The following is an 11,061-nucleotide window of genomic DNA, read 5'->3' as shown; positions in this document are numbered from 1 at the left end:
TATATTTTTGATAGAGACAGAGCACAAGTGGGGGAGGGGCAGAGAGAAGGAGACACAGAATCCGAAGCAGGCTCCAGGCTCCCAGCTGTCAGCACAGAGCCCGACACACGGGGCTCAGACTCACAAACCGCGAGATCATGACCTGAGCCGAAGTCAGACGCTTAACTGACTGAGCCACTCAGGCGCACCTGGATAGCTGGTATTTTAAATGCCGGAAATAGTTTATAATATGTATTGATAAATAGAGTGCATGAAAATATACATTTCCCCAATCTGGAGATTAGACAAAGTTAAATCAGCCAGAGTAAGAAAGAGTCAGAGGAGGGTACAGAATTGTTAGATGGTGTGACTCTCTCAGTTGGGGTCTGAAATTTCCCATTACTTCTGAGGGAAGAGTGTTTGTGTGTGTGTGTGTGTGTGTGTGTGTGTGTGTGTGTGTGTGTGAGCGTGCACGCGCCTGTGTTAAAGAATGGTTTAAAAAACTTAAAAAAGCTATTCTCAAAAAGAAGAAATGGCAGCACAGAAGATCGGGACTCAGACAATCACACCCAGAATGCTTCTCGTGAAATTGTTGCAAAAATGAATAAAGTCTTATACCATAAGATGGCCGACGGGACTAAAGCTCTGGTCTCTAGCTTGGAGGGGGTTCTTCTTGCCCTGTTTACCATGCGTGCGAAAACCCCCACAAATGTGGAAGCTGACAACTATAAATTACCCTTCCCACTTGAATTCGGTGCTCAGATCTTCGGAGAAACAGTCTCCTCTGAGCCCACTGGTGTTAAATAAATCTCCAATCCACCAAGATCTCCGAGTGCTGCTTGGTTTTTCCGCCAGTGTTCCAGCCTGGTGTCAACAAAATAGTATCTGCAAGTTTCCCTAGCTTTGTTCTATCTCCCAATAAGGCGGTGCATAAGGGCTGAGAGATGGTGAAGGTCTGTAAAGGGCCTCGTGCCTGAGAGAAACAGGACACTCAGCAGGTGGATGGACTTACAGAGCCCGGACATGATGGCAGAACTGGGAGTCAGGTGCCAGTATAGATAGCTGCCAGTGACCAAAGGTGAGTCAAGTGCCTTCCAGAGGACATCTGCATGAAGTTCGGCTGACAATACAGTTTCCAGAGTTTTCTAAAATGCCATTATTTTACATGAGCCCTTGAACGTATGTGCCACCCTAAGAGAAAGAGGGATGTGCAAAAATCCTTAACCATCTGAGTTTAAAATTGATTTGGCTAAGACAATTCTATAATGGTGATGGCTGAATTCAATTTTTTGCCTTCATGTTGAATTGGGACTCAAAATGAAGGCCAAACATTTACAAAGTTAAAAGAACCATTGTTTGCTTATGTGCATTTTGTGATGAATCTGGCACAGCCTCAAAGAGCTGGTTGGGCATCACTAGTAAATTAAACATCCTGAGAGGGAGAACACCGGGGAATGGATTAGACTTGGACAGAAGAGCAATCAGGAGTTCAGTTTCTCGACATGGTAAAATTGAAATGCAGACTAAACCTCAAAGTTGAGAAAACTGGATATCAGCAGAGAGGTTTAGGGTAAACATGTACATTTGGGGGTTTTTAGATAGGAGGATTTAAGGTTAGGGACCTGGGAATTAGATTAAATAAAGAGTAAACAGAGAAAAGAACACATCTACAGATGTGAACTTTGAGTCATTCCAACATTTACAGATTAAGAGGATGTTATTCCAACAAAGGAGATAGAAACAGCAGCAAATAAGCAGTGGAGGGCACCTGGGCAGCTCAGTTGGTTAAGTGCTGGACTTTGGCTCAGGTCATGATATCAACAGTTCATGAGTTTGAGCTCTGCAGTCAGCAGAGCCTGCTTCAGATCCACTGTCTCCTTCTCTGTCTCTCCGCTGCTCGCTCACTCTCTCCCTCAAAAATAAACAAACATTAAAAAAAAAACACACACACAGTAGAATAAGAGGATTGTGTGGTGTCCTGGATGCCAAATAAAGTCTCAAGAAGAATGTGATCAACCATGTCAAATACTAAGAGGGAAGATAGGGATTGAATAAAGGCCATTCATTTGGCAATGTGGGTATAATAGATAACCTTGTAAATGCAGGTTTTGCAAGTGTTGGAAATGAGAGCATTGTGCAATCCTCCAGATCTGGGAGGTCTTTCTATTCTTACATGATTTTTCCAGCAAAGTTTTATTGACTTGGCATGGAGAAGCTCCTTGATAAGGAGGTTATTCACCCAAATATGTCTAGAAAACACTGCATTCTATACCTCACATTGGAAGTCAAGAAGAAAAGACATAAGAAAAAAAGACATCTGTTTATTTCACCTAGAAATTCTTTTTTTGATCTTTAAAAGAATTATTTTATTTTTGAGAGAGAGCGTGAGTGAGCAAGGGGCAGAGAGGGAGGGAGAGAGACAGAATCCCACACAGGCTCCTCACTGTCAGCACCCCTCACCTAGAAATTCTTAAACTTATGTCCTATAACATATCTACACATGTGTGTGTGTGTGTGTGTGTGTGTGTGTGTGTGTGTGTGTGTGTAAGGGCCCACAATCTCTTACTCGAAGCCCTTTGGGTCAGATGTAATTTGAAAACCAAAATATTTCAGATTTCAGAAAGATAATGAAGTGGATAGTGCATACTTTATGTAATTCTACCAGCAGGAAATCAAACACATGAACCTTTTTACGATTTTTTAATAAAAAGTTTCACCCCAGGGGTGCCTGGGTGGCTCAGTCAGTTAAGTGTCTGACTTCTGCTCAGGTTATGATTTAATGGTTCATGAATTAGAGCCCTGCATCAGGCCTTCTGCTGAATGCACATAGCCCCCTTTGAATCTTCTCTCTCTCTCTGCCCCTACCCCACCTAAAGAATTGTGTGCCAAAATTTCTAAGAAAAAAATTTCAGTTTCAGAACTTTTTGGGTTTCAGAGTTGTGGGCCTATGTTAGAATTCAGTGGAGGGGCACCTGGGTGGCTCAGGTGGTTGGGTGTCCCACTTTGGCTCAAGTCGTGATCTCACGGTTATTGAGTTTGAGGCCCGCTGCTTAGGATCCTCTGTACCCCCTCTCTCTCTGCACCTCCCTCACTTGTGCGCTCTAAAATAAATAAACAGGGGCGCCTGGGTGGCGCAGTCGGTTAAGCGTCCGACTTCAGCCAGGTCACGATCTCGCGGTCCCTGAGTTCGAGCCCCGCGTCAGGCTCTGGGCTGATGGCTCAGAGCCTGGAGCCTGTTTCCGATTCTGTGTCTCCCTCTCTCTCTGCCCCTCCCCCGTTCATACTCTGTCTCTCTCTGTCCCAAAAATAAATAAACGTTGAAAAAAAAAATAAAATAAATAAACATAAAAAAAAAGAAAATTTCAGGGGTGCCTTGGTGGCTCAGTCAGTTAAGTCTTTGACTTCGGTTCAGATCATGATTTCATGGTCTGTAAGTTCCAGCCCCGCGTCAGGCTTTGTGCTGACAGCTCAGAGCCTGGAGCTTGCTTCGATTCTGTGTCTCCCTCTGCCCTTCCCCCGCTTGCACTCTGTCTCTCTCTCAAAAATAAAATAAACATTAAAAAATTTTTTTTCAGTTAAAAGGAAAAGAGAATTCAGTGGAAAGGTTTCCTAGAATAAAGTTTGTGCAGGGTTGACATATGACCTTGAGGTGAGGGTCAAGAACTAGTAGCAACCTTTGGGGTAAAACATGTACATGGGCATTCACTAAGTACAGTTTAATTGTGGCCGATGAGATTGCACTCAAGCAATTATATGGATTCATCTTGTGAGAAAATAACAGGTATATGCTTTACAATTTCAAAATGTTGTATGATTGTAAAGATGATGACATGAAAACGATATCAAACAGTGTTTTTGTGTTTTAAAAATGAAAGCAAAATTAATTAAAAACATTACTAGACAATTTTGAAAAGGAAGATGAGGGGAGCAGATGGAGAGAAAGAGGGTCTCCTGAAACCCTCATTAAAATTAAGATAACTAATAAACAATGATCAACCCCCCCCAAAAAAAAAACAAAAACAAAAACAAAAAAACAGTGATCAAATACCTATTTCTTAGAATTGTGCCTTTAGTGTTATGGGAGATAGTTTCCCCGTCCCTCTCCACTCCTCAAAAAAACAAACAAAACAAACAAACAAACAAACAAACAAAAAACCACCCAAAGCTGCTATGGCTCCTCTGGAGATTGCAGCTAATGGAATATTCATCTTATAAAGGGAGCAAACTCGAGCTGTACAGAGCCTACGGTTAGAGAAAACCTGGTCGTAGCAAAGCCAATGCCAATCTGCTTACGTAGGTCATCAGGCTTTCAGGCTATTCATTCTGTTCAAGTATATGGGTCATAAAGAAGAGCTAAACTATCCCATTCTTGTACTTGTAATCTGTTTTTCCAGCTTCTATAACAATTTTCCACCCAACAGCAATGAGTTGTCTTCACTCTTCAGTGAGATTCAACAGATGCAGGCAGGATGTCTAATTTACTAACCAAAGCTTAACGGAGGGAAATTCCACAGGAATCTGTGATGAATCTGGAAATAGGAGTTAAAATAACTTAGTCCCACTTAGTTTACAGGGGGTCCCTGGGGATGGCAGAGAGAACGATGGGATTGGAAGGGGAGAAATGAGGGCCTCTAGTTCCAAAATGAAATACTTTTCTATACGCATAAAATAAAGGAAAATGGGGGCCTACATGTAAGAAAACACGAGCCAGAGAGGTTGTGTGACTGAGGAACTGAAACATGGAATGACAGAATGCCGTCCCTTCCTTTTCCCCTTGCGCTCATCAGGTTGCCTGTTGTGGTCACACAACCTTCAGATACTTTCCACACATAATCATTCTGCCTGATTTGGTGCCTCCTCGTGACCACAGTCTAAATAGTTTGTGGAAAGTTCCATAGGTACAGTGAGAGGTTCAGGAAAACTGCAAGAGGCTTTAGGATGAGTCAGTCGGAAGGCAGGATTATGACTGGTTATGGAAAGTCTCTGTATGATTGAGCCTCCACTTGACGACAGTGCACTCATTGAGAAGAAATAACCTGATGTCAACACCTTCCTCAAAGGAAGAAGGTGTGGAGATATCATGCTAAAAAGTAAACAATGTCAAACACCTGTGAGAAATGTTTTCACCAACAATATGCTGTACGGGGGAATTACACATTTTAATGTGATGAATGGAATTGTATCTGGAGGTGGGTATTGACTGATGAGTGAAAGCCTCTGAAAGGACATTTGTATGGGTCCCTTTGTCACCGGTCTGTATTGTTCTCTCCTATCTCTCAGGATGCAGCACGTTTTAGTCATCTTTCGAAGACGTGGCAGCCTCATGAAAACAATCTATTGCACTGTGTGAATTACATTTTGTCTTTCCTGGAGAATATCAGAAAAGGAATACATCTAAGAACCATTCTACAAGACATGCTCACTACATAAATTAAGTTTGATAAAGTAATGAGCAGCGTGGGGGAAGAATAACACATTTGTCAGCTTTCTTGATTCCCCAGAATGCCAATGGCATCCAGAATTCGCACTGAGCACGAAGATGAGGGGAAGGTGGGGAGGAAGAAAGAGACGGCTACTCTCCTGAAACCCTCATGAGAGAGAAGAGACCTTTGGCTTGGCAAGACTTCTCCCTAATTGTTTTTGCTTTTAGTTTATTCATTTATCTTGAGAGTAAAAAGAGAGAGAGAGAGAGAGGGAGAGAGGGAGGGAGGGAGGGAGGGAGAGGGAGAGAGAATCCCAAGCAGGCTCCTCACTTTCGGAGCAGAGCCAGATGTGGGGTCCAATCCCACAAGGGTGAGATCATGACCTGAGTGGAAATCAAGTGTCAGGTCCTTAAGTGACTGAGCCACCCAGGCGCCCCTCCCTAACTGATCCTTAACACCATTCCAGGGGACCACCTTCAAGACTATATCTTCTGGGGTTATACTAGAAATCCCCTATCATTCATTTTTGGGTTGCTTGAGAGTCCAGAAGTTTAAACAGAGAGGCTAGATCAAAACCCTGTCAGACCACAACTACTGACAGCTTGTTTCCCCAACTAATTTATGAAGAGTTGAGTGGTGGTGTAGGAAGAGCACAGCCCGTGGAGCAGGAAGTGTGATATGAGGATGTGGTTCACTCTGCACTGGACCTGGTTAATGTGGACTAACTCCCAGCCCTTGCCCAGACTCAGCTTTCTTGTTTATGAAGTGACAGTATTTCCCATACCTACTTCCCAGAATTATTGTGAGATATGCATGAGAAAGTGTGAGAGAGCCACTTGTTCAGGGTAAAGCAACAAACACTCATCAGAATTTATTTTGCTATAGGGGTGCCTGGGTGGCTCAGTCGGTTAAGCTTCTGACTCTTGATTTCCGCTCAGGTCATAATCTCATGTTTGCGGATCAAGTCCCATGTTGGGGTTCTGCAAGGACAGTATGGAGCCTGCTAAGGCTTCTCTCTCTTCCTCTGCCTCTCTCCCACATGCATGTGCACACACACTCTCTCTCTCTCTAAATAAATAAACATTGGGGCGCCTGGGTGGCTCAGTCGGTTGAGCGTCCGACTTCGGCTCAGGTCATGATCTCACGGTCCGTGAGTTCGAGCCCCGCGTCGGGCTCTGTGCTGACAGCTCACAGCCTGGAGCCTGTTTCAGATTCTGTGTCTCCCTCTCTCTCTCTGACCCTCCCCCGTTCATGCTCTGTCTCTCTCTGTCTCAAAAATAAACATTAAAAAAAATAAACATTTAAAAGTTTGTTTTAAAAAAATAAAAAATAAAAAATAAAATTTGCTGTAAAGCAGAACAAAGATCTGACCAGGATACAGACAAAATGTTCCCAGGAGAAATCAAAGAATTTAATTTAGATATTACTAGTGCTTCTTTTATCATTTTTATATCACAGTCTCTCCTCTACTTAATGACAAATTGATGAATTTCTTTGTGTAGTATATTCATTCTCTTTGCTGATCTTTAATTCACATTCTTCTATGTTTTTCCTTCACCGTTGGGGAAATGGTACCCTAACTTCTGTCACTCACTGTCATCTGACATCTGAGTGACTTTCTTTGATCCTTGATTTTCTAATACTATCAGTACAATGTAACTGATACACAGGATCTTGAGAAAGTCTATTAGTCATGATGATAAGTGCTTACTTTTCTAGACCCAGCCCTGTGCTGATATTGCTTCTACTTACATCACAGAACTTAGTTACATTTGTCATATGTTTATGTGCCCATATTTATACATCCTTGGCCAAGCTCTGAACTTGTGGAGGCTCAATGGTCTTATTCCTTTTTTTTTTCCAGCTGGAATATTTTTTATTTTTTTGAAAAAATATGAGATCTTTCAAGGGACTGTATTTTCCTGTTTGCCTTGGCTATTGGGAAGCTCACAGGCAAAATGAAAGCCCAACTTTGCTTACTCTAAAGGCTGAAACAGTATGTATTTCCGTGCATACACTTTCCCACACCTTACTATTCTACCTTCATCTTGTACAGACTTCTTTACTTTCAGTTTGTTTTATGGTTATATATTTTTGTCAATCTGTTACAGATTCTTTCACCTTGCTTGGGAGATGGTTCTTTGGGTTCTATCTTATTTTTTTGTCCCTCTCTTAGAATGGTCTCCTAAATCTATGATGAGTTCACTCTCTGAATCAGAGTCCAGGCCCAAATGTACTGTTGGGGATCCATCTCATCTTTTCCCTCCAGTTTATCGTTTATGGGATGAGGCAAGGGTTTCATTGTTTTTTTGTTATTTTTTATTTTAGAGACAGAGCAAGTGAGCAGGGGAGAGGGGCAGAGAGAGTGAGGGAGAGCAAGCATCTTAAGCAGGCTCCACACTCAGCGTGGAGCCCAACACGGGGCTCGATCCCACAACCCTGGGATCATGACCTGAGCTGAAATCAAGAGTTGGTCACTCTACCAAATGAGCCACTGGGGGACTCCAGAGGCTTTCATTTTTTCTGAAAAGTCCTTCTCAGGCTGGGGACTTCCCTTTTCTTTGAGCCTGGATCTGCTTCCTCATTGGTTGGTCAGGTGCTTTTTAGCTCTTCCTAAGTCTCCACTGGGTTTGCCGGTTGGAGCTTTATTTGACAGCAGATGGCTCTTTGCCCATCTGACTACCCTCTTCGTCTTCTGCATCTTCTGGCTCATTCGTGGACTTCTGCTCATTGTCACTATTACACTATTGCTACTATCTGACCTCTCAGAATCTTCTGAATTGCTGTGCTATATAGCCATGTAAACATCTGAGATTTCATTTATGTCCAGTTGTGTGAGATGACAGGAACAGGTGCCACCTGCTGTTGGACCGACTCACTCAGCTCCTCTAGGTCCATCTCAGCATTGCTTCAAACCAAGTTAAGATTCAGGATGCTTTCTGTGGTGGACTTTTTATCTGTTTTTGTTGTGATTGGCATTGATGCTTTAGGAGAGGCAGTTTTGGACTGCCAGGTAAACTCTCTGGCTTGTGTCATGTTTGCCCAGGCTGGTGAAGCTGTGCTCTTGTCCAGGAAGCTCATGGACTCCTCACTGGTGATGAAGTGGCTTGATGTGGCCTTCTTCTCAGCATCTTGCTCCATGTCAGAGCCTGTGTGCACAGAAGAGTTTGTACTCATTGGGGAGTGTGGCATTTCTGACAAGGAGATCCTGCGGCCCGTGCCCCTGCTGAGCATGGGTTTGCTCATCAGGATCTTGGAAGACACTGTCATGTCAAAGTTGAGCTTGACCTTCTCCTGCTTGTCTATCTTGGTGGTGCTGGTGCCAGGGTTGTTGGTGTCAAGCAGCATTTGGTTGGCTGTTGGGCCTGTAGGGTTTACATAAGGAAGAGTAATTAAAATCCCTAAAATTCCTGCAGATGTTCTCTGTGTACACTTCCATCTCTTGCATTTCACTGTTGAAGATCTTTTTTAAAAAAAGATTTTGGGGTGTCTGTGTGGCTCAGATGGTTAAGAGTGAGACTCTTGATCTTGGCTCAAGCAATGGTCTCCCTGTTCATGAGATCAAGCCCTGTTGGGCTCTGTTCTGATAGCAAAGAGCCTGCTTGGGATTCTGTCTCTCTGCCCCTGTCCACTTGTGCGTGTCCTCTCTCTCGCTCTCTCTCAAAATAAATAAACTTTATACAAAAAATAAAAAGATTTTATTTTTAAGTAATCTGTACACCGAATGGGGGGCTCAAATTTATAACCCCAAGATCAGGAGTTGTTTGCTGTATCGACTGAGCCAGCCAGGTACCTCTGAATATGCATTTTGTCTTTTTCACAGAAAAAGGAATTTACTTAGACATGAGGTGGCAATTATTTGTTGGAACCCAGGCCCTGTCATGTTGTCCAAAGAAATGAGCATCAACCTATCCATCTCTCTCCCTCAGAGCTTTTGCAGGCGAGAATGGAACCCCTTCAGTTTTGCCCAGACCAAAAGATGTGGATTGCTATGAGGCTCATAAAACCAGTTATCTCATCTTTTGCAAGCAGCTAGATACCTACGGGACATACTTTGATTTCATTCATGTCATACTCACAGATTTTGATGAGTACTTTTGCTATCTGCATCAGTTTGTGACTTCCTCCATTATAAATGATGCAATTGTGCAAAATCCACTTTGCCTTGGCCAGGAAAGCTGCTGTGCGGCCATACATTTTATTTTTAGCATTCTTTGCCAATGTACAAAGGTCCATAGGATGGAAAATGCTTTTCACGTAGTCAAGATGCTGTTCCAAGGGAACAGGCTTCTGGAATGCATCTGTCCTTGGCTGTCTCATTTTCTGAATGGCAAACGTGAGCAGGTAGGGTGAATGTTGGATGGAGAGCATTGTCATGGCTTCACCCTGAGTCTCAATGTATTCTACTACTGTAATCTTCTCTCACACTCAGAAATTCTGCACAAAGTCTGTCCCCCTTGTTCTGATGTCAGTCTCAGACACTTGGCATGATAAGCCTGGGGACAGAGCTCACAGCAAAGGACTTGGCCTTCCTGCTGACAAACCCAGCAGCAGAAATCATTGTGTCCATCCTGTGGTACAACATCAACAGGGTCTGTGGTGAGTGGCTGCTTCATATACTAAAATGGACCATCTCTTAGTTCTGACTGTTCCTTACTGTTATTGTTCAGTTAGCCAGGGTTTTTTTTTTTTTTTTTAATGTTTATTTTGGTGGGGGGAAAGAAGGAGAGAGAAAGGGAGAGAGAATCCCAAGCAGGTTCCATGTTGTCAGTGTAGAGCCTGATGTAGGGCTCTATCCCACTAACTGTGAGATCATGACCTGAGCCGAAATCAAGAGTTGGATGCTTAACTGACTGAGCCACCCAGGCATTCCTGTCTTTTTTATAGTTTATTTAAGAGAGAGAGAGAGTGGGAGGGGCAGGGAGAGAGAGGGAGAGAGAATCCAAAGCAGGCTCCACACTGTCAGCACAGAGCCTGATGTGGGGTTAGAACTCACAAACCATGAGATCATGACTTGAGCCTAAGTCAGAGGTTCAGCCAACTGAGCTACCCAAGTGCCCCTACTCTTTTTCTTTTCTTTGGGACTTGTTGATGTGTCTTCTGGCTAGTGGCCATTGGAAGAATGTGGAAGTCTGGGGAACTTTCTTTTCTGGGCTCTTCTCTTGGTGGAGCCAGGATTTTTGGAGCAAGTAGAGATATCCATGCCCTTTACCACCTCCTGTTCTGCTTTTATTTCCTCTTCGGCTGGGACAAAGCAGGCAGAGTTATCAGTAGCTAAGCTATTTATGCAGGATTCTTAAAATGGCGTCTGGCAACACTGCCTCATTCCTGTATTAGAGAAATTATATTTTTGTTCACCCCCAGCAGAGCCCTGAAAATTTACAATGGGTTTGGCAAAATTCTGCTTTCAGAGGCCAAAAGAACAGCATCGTAATGGATAAGCTAATTTACTGTTACAGGTATGAGAGTTGGCCTCGGAACTTCTCTAGTGCTGAGTGGGGAGTTTCAAGGTGAATGCTTTTTAGCTCAAGGGGAGAAAGGAGGGCATGGTGTCCAAGGCTGTGCCAGGGCAAGGACGGGTGGTTGGCTCCCCACCGGATGGTAGGTAGGTAATTCTGAGGAAGAGGGAGAGCCTGGCAGGGAGGCCAGCTACAGTGTC

At 43.4% G+C, this 11,061-nt stretch overlaps 1 pseudogene; it reads right to left on the bottom strand.

Annotated features, from left to right (window-relative positions):
- Positions 1–8,081: 8,081 nt before the first annotated feature.
- On the bottom strand, positions 8,082–10,018 carry LOC123594339 (annotated as a pseudogene).
- Between the last annotated feature and the right edge of the window lie 1,043 nt (positions 10,019–11,061).

Source organism: Leopardus geoffroyi, chromosome X (genome assembly GCF_018350155.1).
Source record: "Leopardus geoffroyi isolate Oge1 chromosome X, O.geoffroyi_Oge1_pat1.0, whole genome shotgun sequence".
In the NCBI taxonomy this organism is placed as follows: Eukaryota; Metazoa; Chordata; class Mammalia; order Carnivora; family Felidae; genus Leopardus; species Leopardus geoffroyi.
Note: the sequence above shows the minus strand (reverse complement) of the source record. Positions and strands in the feature narration are given on the sequence as shown.